General features: G+C 38.8%; 1 long non-coding RNA gene across 2 annotated transcripts in view; it reads left to right on the top strand.

Annotated features, from left to right (window-relative positions):
- The window catches only part of LOC104144199 (uncharacterized), a 71,609-nt gene that overhangs the window by 11,900 nt on the left and 32,571 nt on the right, over positions 1 to 27,138 (top strand). Inside the window, exons 2-4 of one of the 2 annotated variants that reach the window (XR_011134769.1) lie at positions 4,093 to 4,240; positions 10,853 to 10,944; positions 26,149 to 26,531. This is a non-coding gene — a long non-coding RNA (uncharacterized lncRNA). Of the gene's footprint in view, positions 1 to 4,092; positions 4,241 to 10,852; positions 10,945 to 15,911; positions 26,532 to 27,138 lie in introns of those variants that run through there. The other variant, XR_694074.2, reaches the window with a different exon arrangement.

A 27,138-nucleotide genomic window follows, 5' to 3' on the forward strand; every position in this document is an offset into this window, starting at 1 on the left:
CCCATCGACAGGACAAGAGGCAACGGGCAGAAGCTGAAACACAGGAAGTTCCATCTGAACATGAGGAAAAAAATTCTTTTACTGCGAGGGTGACAGAGCACTGGAACAGGTTGCCCAGAGAGGTAGTGGAGTCTCCTTCCCTGGAGATATACAAAACCCTGGAGATATTCAAAACCCGTCTGGATGTGATCCTGGGCAATATGCTCTAGAGGACCCTGCTTGAGCAGGGGGGTTGGACTAGATGATCTCCAGAGGTCCCTTCCAACCTCAACCGTTCTGTGATTCTGTGAAAAAGTGCTGGTTAGCGAGGTACTAGTAATTGAAAATGAGCTTACATAATGCTATCATTGGAAAGTGGTTTAGCTGCTGAAAGTGGACTGTCCACTGAAGTAGACAGTTGCTGAAAGGAATTAACTTAAAAATTGAACCATAAGAATGATTTTAAATGTATTTTCTCATGTAAGATTCTGATATCTCGACTGGAGAAGTCCTCAGTACTAAACAAGATCTTCTCCCCGTCACAAGTTTATAGGGATTAAGATAACGATTACATAAAAACATGCATAAATAAATAGATTATGCTCAATGGTTTCCATTATTAATATAATTCTGTGAAACTAATATATGTCCAGATTCCCAGCACCATGATCAGTCCTGCTGCTTACTATTTCAGAAAACTAACCTATATCAGCAGACTGATCCATTGTGCAGCATGAAGTTATCGTATTCTAAGACAAGACAAGGAGAGCCCGTGTGTATATATGCATATGTATCTGTGGAAGCTGTACTGCAATGAGAGAGGTAACTGCATTCAGATTTTATGCAGGCATAGTACAGGAGGATATTTCTTGATGACAGTGTTGAAAATGGAGACAGAAAATTGTTTGCTAGCTGATACTTAATTACTTATTTTTGAGTGCATTCCAAATAAGTGCATAGAGTGAGAACCTACGGACTAAATCCTTTAGTATTTTTTTCTTCGTGAAGGTCTATGAACCTGTGTAAAATGACATGCTACCAAAAGAGAACTCCACGCTTAAGTCTTAGTCCCAAAGACTTTTAGAGAGACTTTTAGACTTTTAGAGAGTCCTAAATGACTTCACAAGAGAACAGACAACGGAGTTTTTCAGATATTCAGATCAATTTCCTTCCATAGTGAATGCATGCGATAGAAGAGCTGAATTTGATGCTGAGTGCTTTTATTCATATATTCAAATGAACATCATTCTATCTGCTGATTGCTGAAATAATCTGATTTATATTAGAAAAACAAGCACTGCCTGAAGCTTAACAACATAAAGTCTTATTACTAAAGCCGTTTTTGTACAAACCTGCAATACCATGCTCCTATCTTTTCTTGAAAAATGGTATTGTTGAACTTCAGAAATATCACCTACTGCTGTTTTGTTATACACACTTTATGCTATATGGATTGCTTTATCTTATTTATTTTGACAGAGCACAAGATAGGTCAAAAACTATAAAAGCTTCAAACTCCTTGAAAGATACACTACACTGGAAAAAAGTTGAGTCATTAATAATCCTAATACAAACATGGTATTTGGGAATGATCACTCCCTTCCCTTTTTTCTTCCTTACCGCTTGGTGTAGTAAGAATTATATTTTATATGAATAAGGAACTTCCATGGTTTTTGCAGTAATGATGGATTGTACGGAAGACATGAGGATATGTGAATAAATAATGAGAAGTACTTCTCTGCCTTCTCGTTCATCCGGCTATTTAAGCTATATGCTTTTTCAAGGATCTTCAAATTCTTTTCAAAAATTTACAGAAGCTTTGTTTATCTCTTTCTAGGATACTCCTCCATCTCTCTGTGGGGAGAAGGCAAAGATGAGAAAGGAGGCTTCGTTGTATTTATTCACTAAACAGGGCTGCATCGTAATTTAAGTCCCTGAAAAGATTCTCAGTATTCATTCCCTGCTGTTAAAGAGTCAAATGTCTGTCAGTCTGTCTGTCTATCAGTTAATACACTGATAACACAGTTTTTGCCCTTCTGTTTCAGCCAAACATGTAAAGTTAATTTATTCTTAAATACTGTGTGGATTTCATCCAAAGACTATGACGGTTCACTTTCAGGCAATCATTACAGTCATGGGTATGCTGAAGAATCTAGACAGGCAGAACAGATACTGATGAAGTACTAGACAAATGTAGGACATAGGTTCATACTCCCTTAAAACTAATTAAATATTAATTCTGAAAACTTTTCACTACCTTATACACTGCATTTGTCTGAGCTGAATCTATTCTATGTATTTCTCCTCTTCCCTTTACTCCCAAGCAAAAGGTAGGTTGCCTGGAATCAATGAATCCATTTGGGTTATAGACCTTTCTACCCACTGCTTCCTTTCGCTCCACTTTTTCATCTCTGTGACTGTAAAACCTCTCCTAGCACAGACAGTAGGACAGGAAGTATTAAGCATGCCTTGCTGTTCCTTCTGCTTTTTTTTCGATTTTGACTGTTCCCCATCTGTCAGCTTTACTGCTGTGAGTGATGTTGTAATTTATGGTTGTCCTCACTCACTGCCATCTCCCTCCTCCCCCATCTTTTCTGGTTAACATTTGGTTTTATATATGTTGTAAATGAAGTGTAGTTCACTGTGGTTATTAAATTACAGTTAACTTGTTGATGCATAACGTAAGAGCATTTTAAAAATTCAAAATAATTTAATTTCTGTATGTTAGATGATATTACTTATGACTTCTTTATATCTATCCTTTTTTCTCCAAAGATGCTGTCATCAGAACTGGGGATCCATTGCAGAAGTATTTTGAAAAATTGTATGTGACCTAAAGAACCTAGCTATAAGTTTGTGGAGCCATTTCCTGAGTTAAGAAGAGAATTATCTGAGATTAAAATTTCAGGATATTTGCCCTGCCTCTGTGTCACATTTTCCCAAATGTTCATACAAAGTGTTTCTTATAGCTCTCTTTGTTTTAATGGTAGGGTTTACTTTCTTTTATTTTTTTCCTCCAAACATCTCCCTGCACGTGTATTGTACTCTCCTCCATCCAGGATTTTGAAGCACAGTATTTTCATGCTTCATAAGAATTTCCAGAGGTTTATTCTGAACTTTGTTATTTTGATAGTTCTTTATTCTGTCAGCAATGACTAGAATAGAAAGGTACTCAGGGGAAAGGGAGGTATGCACCACTATAAGGTCTGTATATTTTCCAAGATCCCTTATGCTGTGGTTATGGCTGTCTCTAAATAGACTTGTCTAACCTTACATTCTGTCAATCATTCAAAAGAAAAGATCTGCATTCAATCTTCATTCAGTTCCTAGGAGAAACCAGAAAAGACATCCTAACAAAATAAATGTAGGAAAAGGCACTATATTGTACCACTTAAGCCTGAAAAGGATAGAAAATCCATAGCTTTCAATTGTTTTACTTCTTTCCCTGCAGAACCAGGCTTTCTATATGTAATGAGAGAGAACTGCCAGCTTTCCCAATATGCTGTCAGCCAAATTCATTCTTGGTGTGAACCCACCAACCAGTGAAGATGCACCTGGAATTAATGTGACTCACTATTCCTATAATCAGTATAAGGGTACCATAATGAGCTCATACTGGTTTCTGCAACTAAGAAATGATGAGCAGATGGTAACAGTTAAATTATAAAGATGAAATTTCATCTGTTCATGATGCCCCTTTCCTTCCTGTATCCCTAAATAGCAAAGGAACTGTCTTTGCCCTAGAGGACTGACAACAGTAGCGGTTTTACCAAAGGCTGACATGAAGTCACTTTTTTGTTTACCTTCTGCTCATTATACATTGACTACTGTAGGCAAGAGATTTTACTGTGTCTAGTCCCATGCAGTAGGTGGCTACCACATGAGAGCCAGACACAAGGCAAAGACGCTCCACAGCTTGCTGTTTCAGCAAGTTCAACAGAACTCAGGACTCATCTCTGTTTTGGCCCCTGACAAATTAGGACGTTGTTGCATTGCACGGCTACACGCGCAGGGGCACCCCTTTCTTCTGCAAACACAGTTTATTAGGTGAAGTATATCTGCTGTTAAATAATGTCATATCAAACTTAAACATATTCGTAAATGTTCTCCTAGGGCAGAAAAAGGGTAACAGTTCCCCAGGTTCCAGTGGGCTGACCCAAATCCATCTGAGGAGCCTTCTTCAGAGGTGAGTGACTTCACGTCAGCTGTATAGAAAAGCTCCAGCTTCCCAGATGCCTGAAGCAAGAAAGATTGAAATAAGGTGAGCAAAGTTTGGGGAAAAAGAATTACCTAAGGGTGAGCAAACGAACAGAAAGGACATGGTTAGCTTGGCTAGCTTTTTGAAAGCTGCTTCTCAGTAGGTTCACTATTATAGTAACCAGCAGCAAGCATAGCAGAGCATATGACCATTATCATTTTCCATGAACTGAGCAGGTAATACTTTTTTTAAAGTGATCTCTGAATGGGCTTGTAGTTGCCAGAGGATACAGAGAAATGTTGTCTTCGTTCATGTTTGACTGGGGTTGTTTTTCTTCAGTTTTTCTGGAGAGTCTTGTCTGTTCATTCCATTAAAATGCTTCTCTGTGTGGCCTTCCTTGGGCTGTGTGGGTGCCTTTTGCTAATTGTCCTTCTATCTGTCTGTCTCCTTGTCCAGGTTTCTCTCAGGGAAAAGCATGTCGATAGCTGTTGTATTATTGCTATCTAATTCATTTCTGGCCCATACTTACGAATCCATGCTTTCTCACCAGAAAATAAATTGCAAAACTACTGAACTAGCAAAATTGCCAGGAGCTGAGCGTGGGGAGGAGAGGGAACAGAACAGAACAAAACAAAAAAATTGAGAGTAAAGTCCGATAGAGATGACAGTGACCTGTATGTTAAAAAGAAAAATATAAAGCATACAAAGCATACACTTTCAAAGGCTCTGGATTGTTGTATGAATGTGGTGTTGCTCAGTTTATGTGCTCAGTATGTTTATGTGCAGGCTTTTGTATACCAAGCCAAACCCATCCAAGCCCCTATTGGCAGTTTAGGGCACCATTACCCGTTATAGCAGTACAGATTATATATCTGCATAGTAAAGCCTTGCATGAATGTGATGGAAACAAAGCTTTGGAAAGTGTTTTTTCTTGACCTGGTGAAAAAACAACCAAGAGAATTTAGAATACTTATGACTACAATGTGCAACAAACCCCAATTATCCTATAGCTTTGCCCTTTATAGCCGTGCATGGATGGCTGTAAAAGCTGTCTGCTCTGCCTACAACAAAGCAAGCTCACTTCCCTCCCAGTTATGCCCACCTGGGCTTTCCCTGCTTATTGACTAACACCTGTCAATTAGGAGGCAGGCAGCTTTTGGAGGCTAATGAAAAGCACTGCTTTGAGAGAAGACAGGTTTTAGGCAAAAAGATGAAGAAGGAAAAAGAGCAGAGGGTTGTTCTGCTGCAGAAGAGCAGGAACCTGGCAAGTTGAAATGGGGAGGTAAGGATAGATTCTGCTCCTGCCTCTGCTCTGCTGTGATGCATGCAAGGCACTGGCCCTACATCTCTGCTAGCCGAATACTCTGAAGTGAGTTTCTGCACGCGCTGAGGAGCAGAAGGCCGACAAGCAGAGCTCCCTAAGCTGCCAATGGGGAGCTTCCAGCTGACAGATTTATCTGCAAGCAGCCTGTACCAGATGCAGTGCAGCACAGATTATGCAATCTGACACAGCTGAAAGATCTACTTTGGAATAGCGAGTTGAGGCAAATCATCAGGATTTACCTGCAGTGTAGAGCTGTAAACTGAACGGTGGAAAATTGCATTGTCTTTGACATAGTCCCGTTTCAGTGAGTGAGAACTTCCATCCGTCTCTCCCTACAAGCACAGGGATAAGAGGCTAACCTTTTCAAATTCAGAGCGCAAAATGTTTCCTGCAAACAGAAACAGAAGTGACAGATGTTTGCATGTTAATACTCTGACTGCTTAACTTACGTGTCAGCAAGCCTCAGAACATAAAACGAAGGCACTTGGTGTATTTGTCCACATTTAACAGACACTTGTTTTAGCCTCTTGTTGGCTGTGTGCACGACTCCCATTTTACATTCTCATTTTTCTTAGCTTCTCTCTCCTTCTGAACTTCAGGCCTACTTTAACAATGTTGCTAATCATTGCCTTCTGTAAAGACAGCATTTCCCAGAGGAATTTGAATTATGGGAAGAAGCAAATACTGCCAATTGTAAAATTGTGCAGAGAAGTGGAGAGATTTTTAAAATGATTACTGGTGATATTCAGTGTTGAGTAACTGCGCCGTTTATCATCTAAATTACTTCTAACTTGTACTCCAGGTCATTCACAAAGTCTAAATCTAATACTTTGTCTTTTATGTCTCAAGCATGTTGTGTAACTTAAAGTAGACAGGTACTTTAATTTTATTGGGCTAGAATGTATTTTGCCTGCTGAAAGAACTGGCATTACCATGGGAAGGGAGCTTCTTAAAAGGCAGGACAGCATTTTGGTACTTAGACATTTGTACCATCTTTAAACTGAAATGCTGTGGTGGTGTATGTGTTTCTAATTAGACGTTATTTCTAAGCTGCTCTTCACTGCAATTCTCAAAATTTCATGTCTTGACACACTTACCTTTGGCAAGATAAGCATGAGCTGAGCACAGATTGTCTCTGTGCAATACTGTGTTTCCAAATATGCACAAGTTAATAGAGATATGATACCCCACATACCTCTCTGTTACAGTGAACATTAATCATCTTGTTGGTCTCATTTTGAAGTGTAATTGCAGAAGAAATTACTTTTTTTTTTTTTTTTCAAATAGAAGCTTTTTTTGGTATTTTACCTTTCCAAGTGGTCAGGTCCTCTCAGCTGATTCTCTTTTCACTAAGCCTGTTGTTTACTTTTTCCTTCCTTTTAAAGACAATCAAAAGAGAATTGTTATGCTTCTGCTTGGAGTCAGTTTCTAATCAACAGCACTGTCAAGTTCTCGCAGAAGGTGCTGATCAGGCTTTTTTTTTGTATTAAAATTAGTTCCCAGCAGCAGTTAAATGTCATTTTAAGGTAGCGGCTTTAAGCAGCAGCAGAGAGAGAGAGAGTGAGCTTGCAAAACAGTGAAAGGTCATCCAAAATGATCTTCAGATGTAGAAAATATGTGGAAATTTGGCCTAGCAGTATTATGAGCCCTTTCTATATATGGTACTTGTGCTAACATTAGTGACTACAGGGAGATGTAGAAAGTAGGGAACCAAATAATTACAAAAAGCAAAATCTTTAATCCTGCCTTAATAGCGAAGTACCTTTTATAATTTCACACTTATGTGGTAACTAACTGGGGGATGGGAGAAGAGAGAAAACAAAACAGCAATGAAGCTGAGACTAGACAGCATGGTGATGTAGAGAGTTCACTAAGCAACGCTATCCAGCAGATCTTCTGTGTTTTATTAATAGCAAGGGTTCATAGTCAGATTTGATCCTACAATGTCACATTGTAGGCACGGCGTAGTGTTGCGGTGCTTCAAGGCTGATGCATCCCTTCCACTATAGAAAGGAAGTCAGGTTTAAAAAAAAAAAAAAAAAAGTATACATGGTATTTAGGCAAGCAGGAATGACTGAAAAGACCTGTGTGTAAATGACACCTTTGTTATGCAAACCTGACAAACAGACAGGGTAATTTCATCTGGTTGCCCTGTGCTCTAGCTTGTAGATCCTTTTTATCTTTCAGTTATACATGCAGTGTGCCACAGTTGCACGTCCCAAGCCCAGGTGCATAATGCCATTGAGAGCTTTACATCACCATTAGCCATAATGAAAAATAAATGTGTAAAGAAGCCAAGTTCACTGGATTATGCAAGGCTTTTGGCATCAATTCATCAGCTTACCTGCCCATGTGCATACATTTAAAATGGGTGAATAGTCCCCTCTGAGATCAATGAACTACCTTTGTGCCTGTGCATGAAGTCTAGACCTTTCTTTGATCACAGCTCTTGAAAGTGGATTGTCAATAATTTGGCATAATTGGAGAGTGAAGTGACCCTTGGGCCCAGTGATTGAAAGTTTCGTTTCTGTGAGCTAAGAATTATAGTGACTGACACGTACCCAGCCATACACATTATTCTCTTCATTTATCCAAACACGCTTTTAAAATAATCTCCCTTTTTATAAACATGTATGTGTACACAATTTGTATCCCCAGTTGCTGTAATTGTATCAATCTAGTCAAATTCATTTTTATTAAAGTTCATACTGTGAGACTAATGAACCTAAAGCACTGGAATGATTCTCATTACACATGGTTAGATCTGTTTACTGAATCTGCCTTGCCGCATGCCCAGAAGGAAAAAAAACCCCACCAAGATGCAAAACACATCTTCTCAATCATTTCCTCTATAGGAAACAGTTTAAATTAACTATCTTTTAACAGACAGGGGGATTTAAGCAATCTTTCCCTTACTGAGTTTTGCTATGAAAGAATGACTGACTAATGAACAGTGTTTTAAAGGATTATGAAACTAAAAGAAGGAGAAAAGTCATCTGCTAGATGAGACTGTAACAGCTGACATACTTAGAAAACGTGTATCCAGAAGCAGAAGAAAAGATGCAGTCATTTTGGTTGACAGACTACTAACTTTCCACATTCTTTCACACCGGCCTGTATGCAGGGAGTGGTTTTCTAGAAGCTGTTCACAAGGTCACTCTTCCCTTGTTCATCCAGTTCTCCCATGACACCTGCAAATAACTGGCCAACCAGCAACAAGGAGACTAAGTAGACGGTGTAGGTGGTACATATGTGTAGCTAGGAAAATGGATATATTTCATTCTCTATTAGAGTTCAAACAAAATGCACCTGTCCTTGGAGGGGCTGCCAGATAAGGCAAACAAAATTTTCCAAGACATGAATTTGGTCATGGTCTGTTTGCCCAACAGCCCAACTTAATTGGTCTTACTATGCGAGGGTGAACAAATTTACTGAGTTTCAGGGATTGTTTTACTTTTCACTCTAAAGAGGAAAATCAAAGACAGACGAGGCTGTAAAACTGACAATCCTTTACAAAATATGCAGGTTTTAGCCACCTTTTTCCCCAGGCAGGGGATACCTACCTATCCCACTGCAATACCATGGTGGTCTTTTGAGAAGGGATCACAAATGGATGCAAAGTGCCAGAACTGCCAGATGAAAGCCCTTCCAGATAGAGATAATGAAACAAATTTTGCCACAAAACCTGTGAGCACTGATTCCTTCTCGTGATAATGCCACTTGTGCACGTGGCAGAACAAAGAACTCCTCTCGTTCTGTCCTCTTGATGCCTCCAATACAATATCGCATTTTCCCGTGGCTTTTAGATGCTTGGTGAGAGCTATCAAAATAGGCTATCTCTCCACCTGCCTGAGGGGGACGACTTTGTGTTCCTATTATATAACAGTTGGAATTGGGCAGAACATAGAATAACTTGTCTATCCAAATTTGCATTGACTTTTTCAGGGTAGCTTTTCAGTCATTTTTAGCCACTGATAATTATGCATCATCCAACACAAATGCATCCATAAAGAATTCTAGATAACTCCTCAGTAATGAGAATACATAAATCCCCCGCTCAATAGGCTGTGCAATCAGGTCACACACACACCAAATGTTTGAAATACTGCAGTCTCTATGACAATTCATTTAAAGTGGAATTTGTAAATGTTGGATGAGATCCTCAACTGCAGTAAATCAACACAGCCTCTCTGAAATCAATGGATTAGCACTGAATCACACCACATGAGAGTTAGTCTGCTGCTTTTCAGAAAAAAGGGTTCCATTTGATGAGTTTTGTTGTTATGCCTACATCAATTGTAAATTTATTTAAATAGTTTATTTAAATATGATTATTTAAAAGAAGTTTATATAAAATAAGTTTATTTAATATGGGAGAATATTATATCTGCTTTCAATTTGCAGGAGATAAAAGTAAAGTTTTCAATCAGGTGATTTGTGTTATTCAGTTTCTCTCTTATATTTGACTGGGAATAGGCAAGACAGGATTTCAAATCCCAGCTCTGCTAAGCACAAGAGATCCTCTCCTTAAAACGTTGTGGTTCCCCTGATCTCCTAGACTGGCAATCCAGTCAGCTGTGTATTTCTTCCAGCATACATGCCCAGATTTCCTTCCCATGGAAACCATGGCATGGGAGAACATGTAGACCATCTCCAGCAGAGTCAGGACGCTGATTTTGACACGAGCTGAGAACGCTTGCAGGTTTCACAGTTTAAGCATAGCCTTTATACTCTCTCTGATCTTTCTCCGTCTCTGCTAACTACTGTACTCAGTGTGACTTGTCTTTGTTACAATGCTAATGTTCTCACTTTGGGAAGTACATGGCAATTTTACTGCACGTTTCCTTTCACAGGCGGAATGCATTGCTTGCCTTTCAGATCTGCAAGTACGGGCAAAAGCTTAGTTTTGCAAAGTCCTTAAACCCATGCAAAAAAACAGAAAACAAGGTATGGTTTGGGAAGTGCAAGAAAAAGAGTGTCTTTTAATGAAGACCCTTTAATTTCTTGTGTCCTATGATTTATCCTCAGAAAGAAGTTGTACAGAAAAAGGGCCTGGAGTGTTCTCTCTCAGCTTGCTACCCTTAGCATTTCCCTTAAATAGGCTAATGTAGTACATATACTAAGAATCTGTGTATGTAAATAAAAATAGTGGTAAAGGTTTGATTTTGATATTTTTGATATATAGCCTGGTTTCAAATCTTATTTATATATATATATATATGTATTTCATAATATATCACAATATGTCCCACAGTATATGAAATTAATAACATCCTGCTTTCTCTGCGTTCAAAAGAGAGTGACAAAATTGCCTTGTGTGTGTACTTTCAATTAAAATTTCTAATTTCTAGGTCCGCTGCTTTGTCTCCACAAGCACAAAAGACATCCAGAAGCAGGGAAAAATGACTCCATGGAGTTGGACCTCTCTACTTGTTATGAGCTGGTGAGGCAGCACCTGCTATTCACCAGCTTAAAAAACAATTTGAAATTCAAGTATGTCTCAGCAAGAACCTAAAAAAGAACATGAGGAAGCTAGGCAGCTAGCCACTTTCATCTGACAAAGTTTGTTTGCTCTGATGCTCTTCTCCTACCACTATATACAGATTTTTTTTCTGATTTTCTTTCTATATTTGAAGTGGAAACATCTCTCTGTTTTAAATGTCTCCTGTATACTTTTCTAGAATGGAAATTTGAATGCCTTCTAATAACAGAAATTATTTAGCATGCATCACTTGGGAATAAAAGAATGTGTTAATATAGAAAGCTAAGCCAGATTTTCCCTCCAAAAAAGCAAACATGTAAGTATTAGTGGAAAATATGCTTGAACCAAATTAGGTTGAAAGACTGGCACATGATCTAAAGTCTCCAAGCACGTCATTTCCAGCTTTCCTCATATGTTAGTGTGAAGTTAAGTTCAATTGTGTTTCAATCTTAGCAATGCTTTATGATGATGATGAGCATTCAGAATTTCTGACTTAGATGATTTTTTTGCCATTTTATAGCTTCTGCTTTCTAATAATTGAGCTCAACAGAGAGATCTCTTAAATCTGATGCAAATTATACTCCTTAGCCATCACAACTTTGGACATGTCAGTGCAAGGAAAGCTCTGTGTGTTCATGAATGTGGATGAAAACCACAGTCCATACTGTTTCAGAAACTGCTGAAACAGGCTGGGGCCAGGCATTCTGATATCCTAAGATCTATAAAGCCTACTGCTTGCAGTTCAGCTGCATCTTTCGTCATTCCTATAGTTTATCACACACACAAAATTTCAAAATCAGACCCATGTAAGCTCATAACTTTCCTCCTAAAGTAAGTAATTTAATTTTCACCTTGAGATGGGAGGCTTTCATTTCTGCAGTTTTTTTTCATGCCTCTAAATTTGGTCCTTTCTTTTTCTTTGGGTACAAACAGTATGCATTGGACATCTTCATATAAGTGATGGTTTGAGAATTTTAACTTTTAACTTAGCCTGAAACTTCAGCTGCCTTAGGTCTTTATTGTCTTTAAGGTGCTAGAGAGTGAGATTCCATTCAAATTTGTACCTGCTGATTTACCACAGTGTTGTACCTCCTCACCACTTTCATGCAACCTCTGCCATTTTGGCTTTCACTTTCTCCTATCACTGCAAAATTAACTGTGTGATTTCTGTTTTCATGAAATGCAGAAACCAAATTAAATGAGACCAGTGATGGTGACTATGTGACTATCCATTAAAAAAAAAAGGTCTAAAGCAAACAACATACTGGAAGCACATACAGGAAGAAAAGCAGATCCAGTACTCTCAGTAGATTGAAAGAGAGAGTGAGAAGGTTTGACTTCAAGATGTGTACTGATGTGAGAAATTAAATCAGTCAGGGTAACAAACAATACTCTTCCTTAAGGGTATATAAAATGTCATGATTTCATCCAAAAATACTAACAATGCAATGTTTCTTCTGTTAGTATTTAGGATTTACCTGCAATCCATTGCAAAAAAGTAGGTATTTGTTACACTGCAAACAAGTATGCTGCACTCTTTAACATCTCTAGAAAATCAACAGTGTGTCTGTATGTGAATAAATGCAGGAGTGGTCCTCCTTATTGACAGAGCCACTCTGAGTGATCTACAGCTTTCAGACCTTACACTCACTTCTTTGTGGTAACAACAGAGGACAGTAACAATTAGAGCCGCACAGTAGGGCTGTTCTTGCTGTTAGTGAACGTGTGTATGGCGCAGGGTTTCAGGAGGTGACAAATGTAGGAAAAGATCAAGAAGAGTGTTTTTTTTTAATCCACTCATGCACAATTTGTAGTTTCAGGATATGGGGATTACCTTTTCCTGAAGCAATTCTTAACTATAGATAAATGGCAGAATGCACTGTGTGTACTGGATTTCCCCCAAGTATCTGATTGGGGTGCTGTGTTCATCCATGCCAGACTAAAACAACTACCAGTTTGGGGGTTGGCAGGAAATTTAAATTCTTTGTCAGTTTGGTAGCAAACGTGGGCCCTCCTGTGTGGTGTCTGGTCTAGTATGCTGCTTGGGGCCGTTCAGGGTAGTTGTTATTAATGTGCCCTGCCAGGACTATAGGATGCTTCATCCTTCTTCTTTTCTGGAGGCACATTACAGTTGAGATTTGGGTCTTTCACTACAGGTTGAGTGAGTATTTGGAAGTGTTCTGTGACTTGCAGTGTACTCTAGTGTGTGAAGTTGATTCTGAGTTAGATATATATAGCCTGGTTGTCCATGACTGCAGGGGACAGGACTCAATGATCCAAGTAATTGTTTCCAATCCTATATTCTCCAACACCCAGAACTACAAAATAGCTGGCTGATAAAAGATGGCATTTATCTAACCAAAAGCAGTCATGCACACTGCAGGTGAGTGCCTATACTTTAGCTGATTGTCCCATGAGCTCTTTATGATCAACCAATATAAACAGGTACTTTTGAGGTGCAGCTCACCTCTTCTAAAGAATATGAGTAAAATACTCAGATTTCACACCTGAAAATTGAGACATTCACTTTAAAGGATGTTGAGAAGGCTCAGGCCAGGTGTAGATAGCTACATTATAAAGTTAGATTAAACTATTCAAACTAGTAATGCTTGATTGGAATACAGATAAGACATGTAAAATAGCTCCTGTGCTGTTCACTGGCAAGACACCATCTGGAAGACTATATCCAGTTTTTGACATCACACTTCAAGAAAGGTGTAGGCTAATATAAATTAAAGGAAAAGAGGGACAGAAAAAGGGAAATAGGAGAACTTAGACAATAATACTCTTCAAGTATATAACAGATTGTTATAGAGACTGTATTTCATGTCCATGGTAGATAGAAAAAAAAATATGGACTTGCTACGAGAAAGATCAGAACTTGATCATGGCCTTGCCAAGAGATGGCAATCAAGAGGCAGCAGCCCCAGATTCAGAGTCTTTCCCTATGTTCCTCCCCTACTGCTGGAGGTGGAGAGTTCACCTGCACTGAACCTATGCTTGATTCAACATCTGGTAGCGGATGAGGTGGCGTAAGTAGAACTGCCCATCTTCACCTTTTCTCTTACCCATCCAGGTCCCATCTCTTCTTCTCTGCTCACTCTGTGCTGCTGAGTACTTGTTTGTCACCTTCTGCTGCAGAAGCAGCAGCTGAAAGTTTGGCCCATGATTAGAAATAGAAAATGTGTTCAGCACTCTGTGCTGACAGCCAGTCGTGGCATTACCATGTCATGGAAACAGAAGGTGCCGAGGGCACCAATGAGCCATTCAAAGTGCCCTGCACTCTGACTCAATTACAACGATGGACATTTTGCTCACTTCTGATAGGGAACTCAAGGAATTATGAAACAGCTAACTTTTGCTGCTGTTTCTCAGGCTTTTCAGGTGCTCCAATGATTGCTTATGTTGAATATTTAACCAGCTCACTTTTACAGATCCTAATTTACTGGTGTTCTGACAACTTTCCTTTATCTCTCACCCTTTCATTATTCAAGGTGTAAGACAACCAAGACAAAGTGTGGGAAAAAATGTCAGTCAGCATGCACTAAGAGACTATCTAAATGTAGAATGAAGGAGTAGGAAGAATACGCAAATAAGCGTGTTTAACTCCTTCCTGCTAAAATGCAGGCCAATGTAATAACATCCAGAAGCTCGCTGAAGTGAACGAGACGGTAAGTGGGAAGGCTGTGGCTGTTTAACTGAAAGGGAGACATTTAGTGAGGCCTTTAGTTGACCTTCTTTTGTGAAAATACCTGCAAATTTGTGTAAGCGTATTTTCAGTCCAGAGTGCTGAATGCACAAGTGTTTCTTGTACTTACAAGCGAAAGTGCTGTTAGGATATCCCTCTTTGAGCATGAGATTGGAAGCCTTTCAGCCCGTGCCCTGCAATGTTTTCCACCTCTCCAGCAAGTGATGTGGAACCTGCCCTCCCATATCACCTCCACTCCTGAAAATGATACAGGATCCGCCATACCCTTCCCTGGCCCTTCATCTTCTGCATGTGACCCAGAATCCCCTCCTGCTCTTCATGCCCTCTTTGGACCTGTGATGCCTTCCCATCCCTACAGTGACCCAGATGACAGCAACTCAGAAATTTCTGCTGATGCTACAGGACCTACAGTGTTCAAGCCTGCTCTGTGTGACATGGGGCAAGAGAGAATTTATCATACTCAAATAAGTCTCTCAAAACCTTCTCAGCTGAAGAGTCCCAATTCCATTATCTGATGTGGCAGATTACTCTCTGTTACATAGGTAAGTAGTACAGGATGGCTCTGAAGATCATAGAAGAAGTCATTTAAGACGTCTGACACACCAGGTAGGACTGCACATGTAAATCCTATTAAAAATAGTGCTAAAAATACATGTGCAGCTATCTGCAAACAAAGTTGTGTTTGCACAAATAGCTAAAGTATTGAAATGAGTTACTGCAGACATAGGTTCTTTCCTTGCCGTTGCCCTGGTCTTTTATCCCAGGAAGTCTGTCTTTGCAATCAGTTTAACAAGCCATACATTGAATTTAAAAACTTTTGCCTCCTCAGCATTCACAGAATACGTACAATGAATTGTCCTTCTTATTTTCTCATGTGTCCAGATGAAAAGTGGAATCGCTAGGGTTATGTCTTCTTACTGGGAGTATGTCTTCACAGGTTAAGGATCTTCCACCCATGTTTTGTTAAAGTCAGCAGCTATAGAGCTCAGTCCTGGTTTCTGTGGCAGACTGCTAGCGTATCCTTTGAGTACCCAAACCCTTCTACCTGTTTGGCTCAGGAATGTCTACTGTAGCTATCCATCCTTGTTTTAAGATTAAATAGGAGAGTCTCACTATTTTAATTCATAAGGAATAATGAATGAGAAAAGCTGCTTGTCGTTCTTCATTTTAAAGAAGATTGAGATGGCTATAGCACATAATTACTAATTTTAGTGAAGTAATTACTTTTCAAATTGATTTTTAATATTCTACAAAAAAGTTTCCATTGTGATTAGTGGAACTGGAGTAATTAACAGTATCTACAAATTGACACTACTCTTTCCAGGCTGTATTGCATACTTTGAGATACTGTACAAATACGTTGACTGTGATCTTTGTCTGGAAACTGATTCTGCATGGAATAGAACTCAGACCACTCATTCTTTTCTGCTGCTGTTATGAGTTTACAATACCAGCTTACACTGCTTTCTCCCATATGTTCAAGTATTCAGACTGTTGCCTCTCTGGAAAAAGACCTCTGGGTCACTATAGACATCACAATGAAAACACCTGCTGACATGCACAGTGATGAGAAAAGCAAGCAAAATATTAGTCTTTGAAGCCTAGAAAAGATTGCTGAAAATATTTGAGGATCACTGATCACCTCAGTGGGGTATTGTCTATACTGTCTTTAATTCTCTGTGTCAAGACATAGCTGTCGTATTGAGAGTTTTTGCTGGAGAGATGTCACACGTATGAAATGATATAGCCTAGCTTAACCTATAAGTTTGCATCTAGAAGTTGTGCTTTGGAGGAGTAATAATATCTCAACTTAAAGCCTCCGACAGAATTAGGAAAGTAACAAGTTTGTAGGTATGCAAATTTTCTGCAGCTATAGGTAAAATATGGCCTTGGCTGAATGTACAATGATTTTTCCCTTTGATTTTTGAATTTAAAGGTAAGTAACAGAATATATGAATTAGTAAGTGCATTTTGAGCCAGCAGTGTGCCCTCACAACAAAGGACAATGGTATCCTGGGTTGCATTACGAAGCGTATTGCCAGCGGGTTGAGGGAGATGATCTTTCCCCTTAACTCAGCACTGATGAGATCACATCTGGTCGTGTGAAGGGCCACAAAGATGATTAACGGATTGGAGCATCTCTCATTTAAGGAGAGACTGAGAGAGCAGGGATTGTTTAGCCCGGGGAAAAGAAGGCTTGGAGAGGATCTTATAACTGTGTATAAATATCTGAAGGGAGGGTGTAAAGAAGAGGAGCCAGACTCTTCTCAGTGGTGCCCATTGACAGGATGAGCGGCAACAAACTGAAATACAGGAAATTCCATCTGAGCATAAGAAAACACTTTCATTGTGAGGGTGACCGAACACTGGCACAGGTTGCACAGCGAGGTTGTGGAGTCTCCATCTTTGGAGATATTCAAAAGCTGTCTGGACATGTTCCTTGGCAGCCTCCTCTAGCTGACTGTGCTGGAGCAGGGGGCTGGACCAGATGATTGCCAGAGGTCTCATCTAACTTCAACTGTTCTGTGATTCTGTGATTTTATCCAATGTTCCTTATTTTGTTGTAAATTATTTTCAGAGTATGAGAACAGAGGCATATTCAAAAAGAATGCAAAGCAATCAGCCATATTTGAAAAGTACTTTGACAATTGGCAAAAAGATTTAAAAAGTTAACTTGCCATAATGTTTTCTACAGTGCAACAGAAATTAGAACTGGGATAGACATTTCTATGGCTAAAAAGGCACCAGTGTTTACGTTGTCATGGTGGGGAAAAATTTGCAAGGAAAACATTTAACATATATGCCCATTCCTACCTATTATTAAGAGTAGACTCCCTGTTGATGCTATTTACTCCTTAAATTGGTGACAGCCAAAAATCTTTGTGCCTTCCTCTTACATACCTGATACTGCTGACTAAATTAGGGGGACTAATTTGTGATAGAAATTCCTGAGCTCTGTTTCACACTTAGGGTTTGGTTGAGTAAATGTACCTGCAGAGGTAGATTGACAAAAGTGTTTTTTTTTTCTCACAGACAGAATCTTATGCCAATTACAAGGGTGCTGCAGCACAGGATACAGCCTTTATTGTCTCTTAGTGAGGCACCAGGTTTTGCTTCAACAGCTTTCCTTTCCTTGCAGGTCTGCAGGTTTGGGTTACCTCTCTGACTTCTCTCTGTTGTCTGGGCAGAGACCTTATTTTTTCCAGTAGCTGACTTTGGGAAATGTTCATTTATTTGCATCATTGTGCCCTTTCATGCTAGCTGAGTTATATGTTTGAGCCATCTTGTCAAACCATAACATTGAATAGGCTTAGATTCTCTAGAAACCATAGTCCTCTTCCCAAGGAAAGACACCTTCCTCAATACTACAGTAATCTTCCTAATGCCCAGAATGATATATTTATATGACAGTCTCAGCTTTTATTTCAAAAGTAAGGATTTTTTTTTTAATCGCCGTTGTCCAAGTTCAGATTGAAATCCAAGTTTAGCCCAGAGGCTTAAATATTTAAAAGTACCCCAATATAATCACTATAGTTAAAATTAATGTTTTAAAATTTCTAGACTTTTAAAGATTAAAAATTTGATGTGTAAACAGTTGCATTTAGAAAAAAAGATTAAATATTGTACTACTTCTGCACAGCTTGATTAGAAAGAAACCTCTTTGAAGCTGGAGCCTCCACTCCAGTTTTTCTGACAAAAAGAGTTATTGGGACATTTTCCTTCATTAGCTTCAGAAGTTAGCATCATATAATAACAAATCAATGAGCTAAACACGTTCTAATTAATTACTTCGGGGTTATTTGATTGACCACATAGTCGATTCCTTGAATAAATCAATGCACACTGAGCAAGTTAAGCTTTTCAAGGACTGTAGGCTGAAATTCAGAGAAAAGGAAAGCCAGTAACAAACACTGCACGAGACAGAGTAGCTGCATTGCTCTTTTTCAGCAAATTACAGGCTTGATATTTCAATCACTTGCTACCTCTTGACTTTAAGACAACTACTTTAGTAAAAAGCACTTGGTCTGCAATGATTAATATTATTGTCAGTTACGATATTTTCGCCACGGTACCTCATTAACTATAATCTATGCAACTGAAAATAGAACATCTTTCTTAAACTGAGGGAGAATTGAGTTCTACTGCAGTCTTGATGGCTTTGTGTTTGCAATAAGATCAGAAGAGCTGGAAAGGCTCACACTAAAATCCTACTGGCCTTTACCTGCATACAGCCTCAGCTTGGTGGGCTAGCAAGACTTTGCTCCTAGCTCTTCAGCTAGTATCCAACCAAGGCATTGATTTGTTCATGCTTTCTTTGTGCAGTGTACTAACCTAACCCAAGGACTCAGCTCTGAGATCAGCCAAATGGGGAGAACCTGGTGTGGGACAGAAGCTCGGTTACCTTATGACACTGTAATTTATAGGGAAGCTTGGGACTGTGTTAAGTAAGGGAACCACAATGTTAAACTCCTGCTCAGGTTCTTTTATCTCTTGCTCTGAGACTGAGTACTGTGAACGAATGCAGATACTAGCTCTAGTCTAGGAGGAAAAGAAGCTATTTCTCGTCATGGTGCCTTAGAGCTTCCAGTCAAAGAGGAAAAGTGGCATATAACTGAGGCATATTTGCCCTCCTTTCAGCTCCACAGCAGCTTTGGAGACAAAGCAAAGTGACTAAAGTCATGCCGCTGTCATGCCACTTCATTTAAAGACATTATTATGCAAGTAACTTTTTGAAATCAGCTAATACTAAATCAGCTAGGACTAAAATCAGTCAGCATGGCTTTTGCTGTTCTCTAGATGACTCCGAAAGGGTGCTGACAGATATACAGGTCTCTAGCACCAAATTTCCAGTACTGACAAGACTTTAGATTTTGGGCATGTGGGGATTTTGGGCATGTGGGGGATTACGGGCAAAGCTGGCCATTCTCCTGCCATGAAAAGGTAGGCCACAAAGATGATTGAGGGATTGTAGCATCTCTCATATGAGGAGAGGCTGAGAGAGTCTAGAGAAGAGGAAGCTCGAGGCAGAGCTTATCAGTGTGTATAAATGCTTGATGGGGGAGAGCGAAGAAGATAGAGCCAGACTCTTCTCAGTGGTATCTGATGAATGGATAAGAGGCAAAGGGCGCAAAATGAAATACAAAACATTGCATTTAAACATAAGAGAAAACTTTTACTGTGAGGCTAGTCAAACACTGAAACAGGTTGCCCAGAGAGGCTGTGGAGTCTACGTTCTTGGAGATACTCAAAACTGGACTGGATGATGTCCTGAGCAGCCTGCTCTTGTTGATCCTGCTTTTAGCAGGGGAATTGGGGCAGGGGTCCCTTCCCATGTCAGCTATTCTGTGATTTTGTCATTCTGTAAAATAAATTCTAAAAAATTAAATGTTTATTTAGAAGCTTTAAAAAAGAACAGAGGAAGGTAGTCTTTTTTTAAGGATAGTTCAAAAGATTTAGGTTTTATCTCCTCTTTTCTTCTTTTATCTCCACTACTTTATGTTCCTTCCTTTATCTCCTCTACCTTTTACCACCAACAATGAGAAAATGCAAAAGTGAGATTAAAGAAAGAGGAAAACAATAGTTAACCAATTTTTTTCTGAATATTTTCTAATTATAAGGAATTTTTAGACTGAAACATAACAATCAGCTATGGCTTTTTTTGTGAATTTGAAGTAAGAAAAGGTTTTGTTCTACAATAGTACATTGTCTTTCTGAGAGGTTCCCTGAAGGTAATTTCTGTGAAAGGGATGGAGAACCCATGGCCCACACACTAAGTCAAACCCGCAGAATAAATGTCGCCTGCCTTTCCCTGTTATGTAGCTTTTAAATCTCCTAAGTGATCGGGAAGAAACAGACTGCCCTGGATTATTTGTTCTTTCACACACTGATGAAGTGTGTTTGTTATATCATGAAACAACAGCTTTCTCCTATGACATGGTCACTACACATCTGGTTGAGAGCTGGGAATTTCTTGGGCACTCTACCACCAGAACTCCTGTGTATTAGATTAGTCAAAAGTTTCTGCGTTCCAGTACAGTACAAAGTACATCAGATCTTAACCCATGGTTTTACATGTGTTTCCCTCATTCAGATTGTCATTAAACAGGTGAGGACATAAGCTGTGTGCTAATCATTCTCTCTGCATCCCTGTTCCACTGGACATCAGTAGGTTTGAAGGGTCAAGTTTATCCAACGAAATAAACATACTAAATTTACTTTGGTGAACATCAACTGTAGACATGTAAAAATGCCTGCAGTTTAAATATCTTCATTTGAGCTAGTTTTCTTGATTTTTATAGTCAGTAGAGAGAAACAGGTATTTCTGCAATATGAATCATCTTGTCTTGAAAGGCAGTTGTCTAAGATCAGATGACTACCTACCTGTCTGGTTTCTTGGCAAATGGAGTTTAGCATAAAGAGCTCACAAGTTGATATTTACTCTGACATCTACATTTGGTCAGGGGAAGTCCCCTAAAAAAAAAAACAAACTGTAAACAACATTAAATTTATAAGCAAATATTGGCTTAGTACATAAAGCATCATAAGGAGAAAGGGGAGATGCTACAGGTATTACTCCAGAGGACTCCGGCATGTAGACAGTGGGGATGCTGGAAACCCTTGCCTCCCGGACTACATGAGATCTCCAATTCACTTTCACTTTCTGTGTCAGTAACTCCGTTCATCTAATGTAAGCATATTTTGCTAATTCAAGAAAATGAAAATAGCAGACTCATTAAGTTAAATTTACCATGCTTGTAGGCTTTGCAAGGCATGAAACGTTGTGACATATATTATTGATATTACAGATTAAAGTAGCTGTGAGGGAGCTAGCCTATTGTCCTTCTGTAGAAAAGTATGTCTGCAAGGAAGCGTGAAAGGTTTTAATATGATTCAGTCTCTCAGGTAAGAAGATAAATATTCAGTTATTTTCCTCTTTCTAATTGCACTTAGCATCTGTATTCTTTTATTCAAGAACAACTCTTCGGGAGCTTTTTCTAGACCCTTAGATAAACAAATGGAGCTATGTTTCTTGTTTTAGAAACTAATTATGCATTTTGGGAAACTAGGAAAATTGCATCTTAAAAGTAAACACAGTTAAAAGAGCAAAGAGAATTCCACGGAAAGTACATACTTAAAAATATTAATGTTTGGTTTACAGATTTGTAAAAGTATGAAAAATAGACTGGCCACGCCATTTTGCATATCTGCTTTCCCCTGCATTAGCTTCTGGGTTACAGGTGCTTATCTAATGTTCCTAACGTTTAAAGCACAATACGAGACTCCTCCTTTCTATTCCCAGTAGTCTGAAGTGGGTCCTTGTGCTGTTCTTTCATGGCCCAGATGTGGAGAACTGCAGAGGAGCTGTGGTCAAACATACTCCTGAGCACCTTCAGCGATTTTCATATTTTGACTGGTATTTTGAACATTTTCCCAAGATGCATTGCATCCATCCTTTTCAAAAACATAAGTATTTTTGAGAATGTTTTGGAAAAATAAGCAAAAACACAGATTTTCTTAGAAACAGAAAGACAAATGACTAAAAAGTAAGTGATATTCAGGAATCAAGGCTTCATCTTCAAATGCTCTCTAAAGTCCTTGCAAATCAGTGTTAATTAACCTGCACTCCATTCATTTCCAGTGCTTCTGCCTGATTAGAGACCAAAGCGCAAGATCAGTGTCTAAATGGTTCCTAAAAGAAGATACCCACAGAAATTACGCTTCCAAGATCATGGAGGTTTGGGCCAAAGGAGTAGTGTATGATTTTGACATGAAAGTACTATAATACCTGCTAAAACCATGGCAAGGGGTGGGTGGGTCTGTTCAGGCCACACTTCAAAGTGCAGACTGGATACAAAATGACTTAAAACAAAATCATAATTAAAATAAATACATATTTACCATGAAATTTCAACATTTGATCAGAAAAATTGAGACCTTATGGTTAGGTCTGAACTATTGGTTTGGGGTGTGTATACATATGTATATATATATATATATGATATACATATATGTGTGTGTATATGCTTATTATATATTTGTGTGGGTGTATATATGTGTAGGTATATACCTACATATAAAAATCAGGATAACTAAGAAAGAGGAAAATCAGCAGACAGCAGAGCAAGCGTGTAACATAGAAGCTGCAAGACTGCAGTAATTTCAGCAGCAATAGCACAACAACAATTGTAAGGTGAAATCACGGGATAGATTCTGTGTCATCCATACGACAAGGCTGTGCGGAAGTGGAGATATAAGTTGATTGTGGTCTTTGGTAGGTTTCCACTGATGAAATGTTTCCACTGGAGTCAGGCTTTCTAGAAAACATGCAGTTTTCAAACTCTGCCGAGAGGATATCTGGCATGAGGTCAGGTCCCTGGCAGGTGTAAGTTAGATGTATTGACTTTACACTGTCTCAGTGAATTTTACACTAGTTGAAGACAAAAACTTTCTCTGCCATACAAATCTAATAGTTTTACAAAATTTCTCACAAAAATACATGTGTGTGTATTTTTTGGGTAATATTTGTACTTTTTAGGGAATTATCTGACTTAGAGTAATTCAGCTGTTTCAGGCATCTTTGTAATGGAATGTAAAGAGGATTCCTGCAGTTGCAAGACATTGGCTAGAAAGGTGTTCCTGTGCCCTAGTAAGAGCAGAAAACACTAGCTAAAAAATTATTTAATTTGTTATTCCTTCCTCCAGTTGCATGCATGGCAGAGAAATGGCATTTCTAAAGGAAGCTTAAAAGTAAGAGCTCTTCAATGCTTAATTATTAAAGAGCAGATTGTTAGGCCAGAATTTTGATAACTGTAATTTGAAGCCATCTGTCTGATATAGTTCATCCTATCATTAAATTCTTTGTGGAAATTGTTACATTCTTCAAAAACAAGATAAAGTAATAAACTGATAGGATGAAAGGAAAGGAAGGTATAATTAAATCTCTTCTTCAAATATGCTTAGTCCCAGAATGGGTAATATGTATATAGTATTCAAGATAACCAAAACCTACAGTCAAATCAACAAGCCATGTGCACAGTGCCTCATGAATCACTGAGGCAGCCATTGTTCAAGAAAGAAGGAAGACAACGGTCTTCGAAACAGCGAAGTACTGAACAGCAGATAAAAGGAAAAAATAATGTAAATAACAAAACTATGTTAACATGCTAGGCAAGCAGGATATACTTACCAATTAAGGTGCAATCAAAGGCATGGAGTGCTTAGTTTCTCCAGTGGTATGAAATATTACCACCTAAGAAGATACTACTATGGAGAGTCTACTAACAGATGTTATAAGGAATGAAGACAGTGATTTTTCTCTTACATCTAGACGATGGCCTTTGACAGAATTCATTAACACTAAGGCACTACTGCAGTGATGTTTCAGAATGAAGATTATCATTCGGACAATGAAAAGCATGAGCAGAAAAGTATGGGTTTGTACAGATATACATGAACACAGGCATATATACACCCCCCAATATGCCAGGTATGCCCACAGTTTTGTACAGTAGTTTTTTAATATATCCCTCTTCATTTCAGCCCTTGTCAGTCTTGTGGGTATATATTTTTGCTTTTTCAGGTAATCTTAAGAATTCACATGCTCATTCTCATGCATGAACATGCTATAGCAAAACAGTACAGATCTGCTATGGTCATCAGAAGCGTTCACCTCCATTTGTAAAGTTCTCAGACGCGTAAATCAGAGAACAGATACAATTTGGGGCATGACCACATACACTTCTTACAATGGGGATCATAAAATAAAGAGCTTATTGGGTGAAAATCATTTTCCTGGCATGTTTGTGGATCTCTATCACAAATGGAAAAAGTCAGAAATGATAAATCAAACACAGAACAAGAAAACCTCATGCAACAAAAATTCTAATAGGAACAGAAGACCATTTCTAAGTGTGCCCTACTGAAACACTAAATCCACTTCCTCAAAAAATGAGTCTATTATTTCATGGTGGGGGGCAGATTTCTTGCAAAGCTTGTGAGAAGAGTAAGTCTGCCAACAAGTACAGAAACAAATCACACAAATGTTACTTTATCAAATGCCTGATTTCCTGAAAGTTTAAAACATTGTGCAAGGTCACTCAGCTTCTTTAAAATAGAATGTCTGAATGTATGAAAGCTTTCCTCTTACAGAAGGGAAAAGGTGGTGATATTGAAAATATGTATTACATCTTATGTATAAAATATGTAACAGAGATTATGTCTAAAAGAAAATGCTTTTGTTTGTGAACATGCAACACCGATATTTCTTGATACTATGTGCTTTTTTAATCCAACTTCTTCATGACCTGTCTGTAAAAATAGTACCTTTATTAGTAGTAAGATGATTTAATTTTCAAATCAGTTAATTCCTCATTCTTTCTCAGAGGGCTAATGGATTTCTAGGACAACAGTGACTGTTTTGAAAACAGTGGGAATTGGACAGTGTTGTGTATTTTGGTTTTATATCTGGACTATAAACATAGATTGCCTCTGAGTGCAACCTCTGAAATGCTAGTCACCACAGTCCCTCATTCAAGAGAATGAGAACTTAATGCCTTTGAGATCTCTTAAGGTAAAATCCCATGCCATTTTTGGCTTGGGATACATTCAGGTTAGGGGCCTTACAGATGAACATGTTGGAAGCCATTTAGCACTAGTCTCCAAAATTATTTGTCCAGTGAGAGTTATAAAATCAAGAGGGCAATCTGGACTGGTTTTAGGAATGACTCGGAAATCAAAGCAAAACTCAGCAATTCAAATACAACCTGAGTGGCATTTCTGTCCTAACTGAAGTGAAGATTAAAATAATAAAACTCACTCTCATGTCTGAACCTTTGCAATTGTCTAAACTGAAGAATTAACGCATTTTGTTTTCTCTATAGGCTATTTTTCCCCATCAGAAGATACTCCCTAAATCTTTTAGACCAGAACTAAAACATGCATTTTAAGCATTTCCCAGTGAGCTGAAAAGCATTGATTTTAGGTTTTTTTCAAGAGCCTTCATTCCAGAATGTTACTTCCAAAGCAATGTAAGGATGAGTCTAGCCTAGGCTAACTGCACTTGCAGCTGCATTTTATATACAGTAGGCTTTAGATTAACCTTATTTATGCTACTGAGGCTACTATTAAAAATTTGTTGTATAACAACATTGACTGATCTTAATGTTTATAATTATGAAAGATGTGCAGTGGTATTTTCTGATTTGTTTATATTTCTAAGAAGCTGTGCTTTTTACACTGTTAAATGAAAGTCACCCCTATTACTCTGGCCTACTACACTTAAAATAGTAGTGAAAGCCATGGTGTATTAAAAATACATGTATCAATCCTCATTAGCTCCTTTCTGATTATGACACCATGCAGAAGCAGGATTGTTACACTGAACAGATAACCTAATCTGAACCACACCCTGGTATTTGGGGTTTTATCTTCACTTAAGGGTTCCTTCCCTGTTTCAGCTGAGATGTTTTACTGTGGAGAGTATAAAAAGACAAGAGAATTACATGCTCAGTCCCCCTGCAAGCTGCACCCCAGGTTTGTAACAGCCACCTTCAGCTGTTATCAGAGACTTCACCCTGGAAAAAAACAGCCACATAAAAACATATAGTCATCACTTAAAAAACAGCAGCACTCCCAACATAGGATGAAAAGAGAGCAGCGTAAAATTACGGCTTGGACATAGTTGGATGGAGCAATGCCAGGCAGGGGTTTGGGCTCCAGATCTGCACAGTATCTTCGAGACCAAGCACAGCTGTGCCACCCCTGGGAGAGCAAGGTCTGCATCATCTGCAAGAGGGCTTGCGTGGACATGCTACGGCTCCTGGAGCTTGCTAGGAATGTGGTAAGAAATTCTGGCTGACGTAACTGTTGTGCTACACTGCTGGCAGCAAGAACTGACAGGGAGGGCACATTTCACTGGCTGTGTTTTTCATTCTTAATTGGTAATCTCCCCCTTGGGTTTCAAGTTTGAAAAATCTTTTTTCTCTGTGAGTCTAAGTCAAAACGCTTAATTCTTCTTCTCTCCCATATAACATAAAAGCAGAGCTGGAGTTGCCTCTGAGTCTTATTTTCCATTGCACTACACGCAGGGAATATGCCAATTTTTGTTTCGTGACTTGTTGCATAGGCATTTTTCATGCCTTCCTCCTGCTGCCAGTTTCTTTCTTTTTAAAGCTTGCCTACAAAGAGATTGGCTGATTGGCACTAAAATATTTCAGGCAGCTGATGATTTGGACAGCTGCAAAGACAGGCTTTTTGCCAGCTTGGAGCATTGAATGCAATTCTTCTGTTCCTCTTTACTTTGGATTGCTTTTTCAAAATGAAACCACAGACTGGGCTGTAGTTTTCCTTGTGGGCCTATGTAAGGAACTTAACAAAAGGTATACAGAGCTCATGGGATAGCGTGCGAGGGCATTGCATGACAAAGGAATAAGAAGAATTTCTCTGCC

Source organism: Struthio camelus, chromosome 1 (genome assembly GCF_040807025.1).
Source record: "Struthio camelus isolate bStrCam1 chromosome 1, bStrCam1.hap1, whole genome shotgun sequence".
Taxonomy (NCBI): Eukaryota; Metazoa; Chordata; class Aves; order Struthioniformes; family Struthionidae; genus Struthio; species Struthio camelus.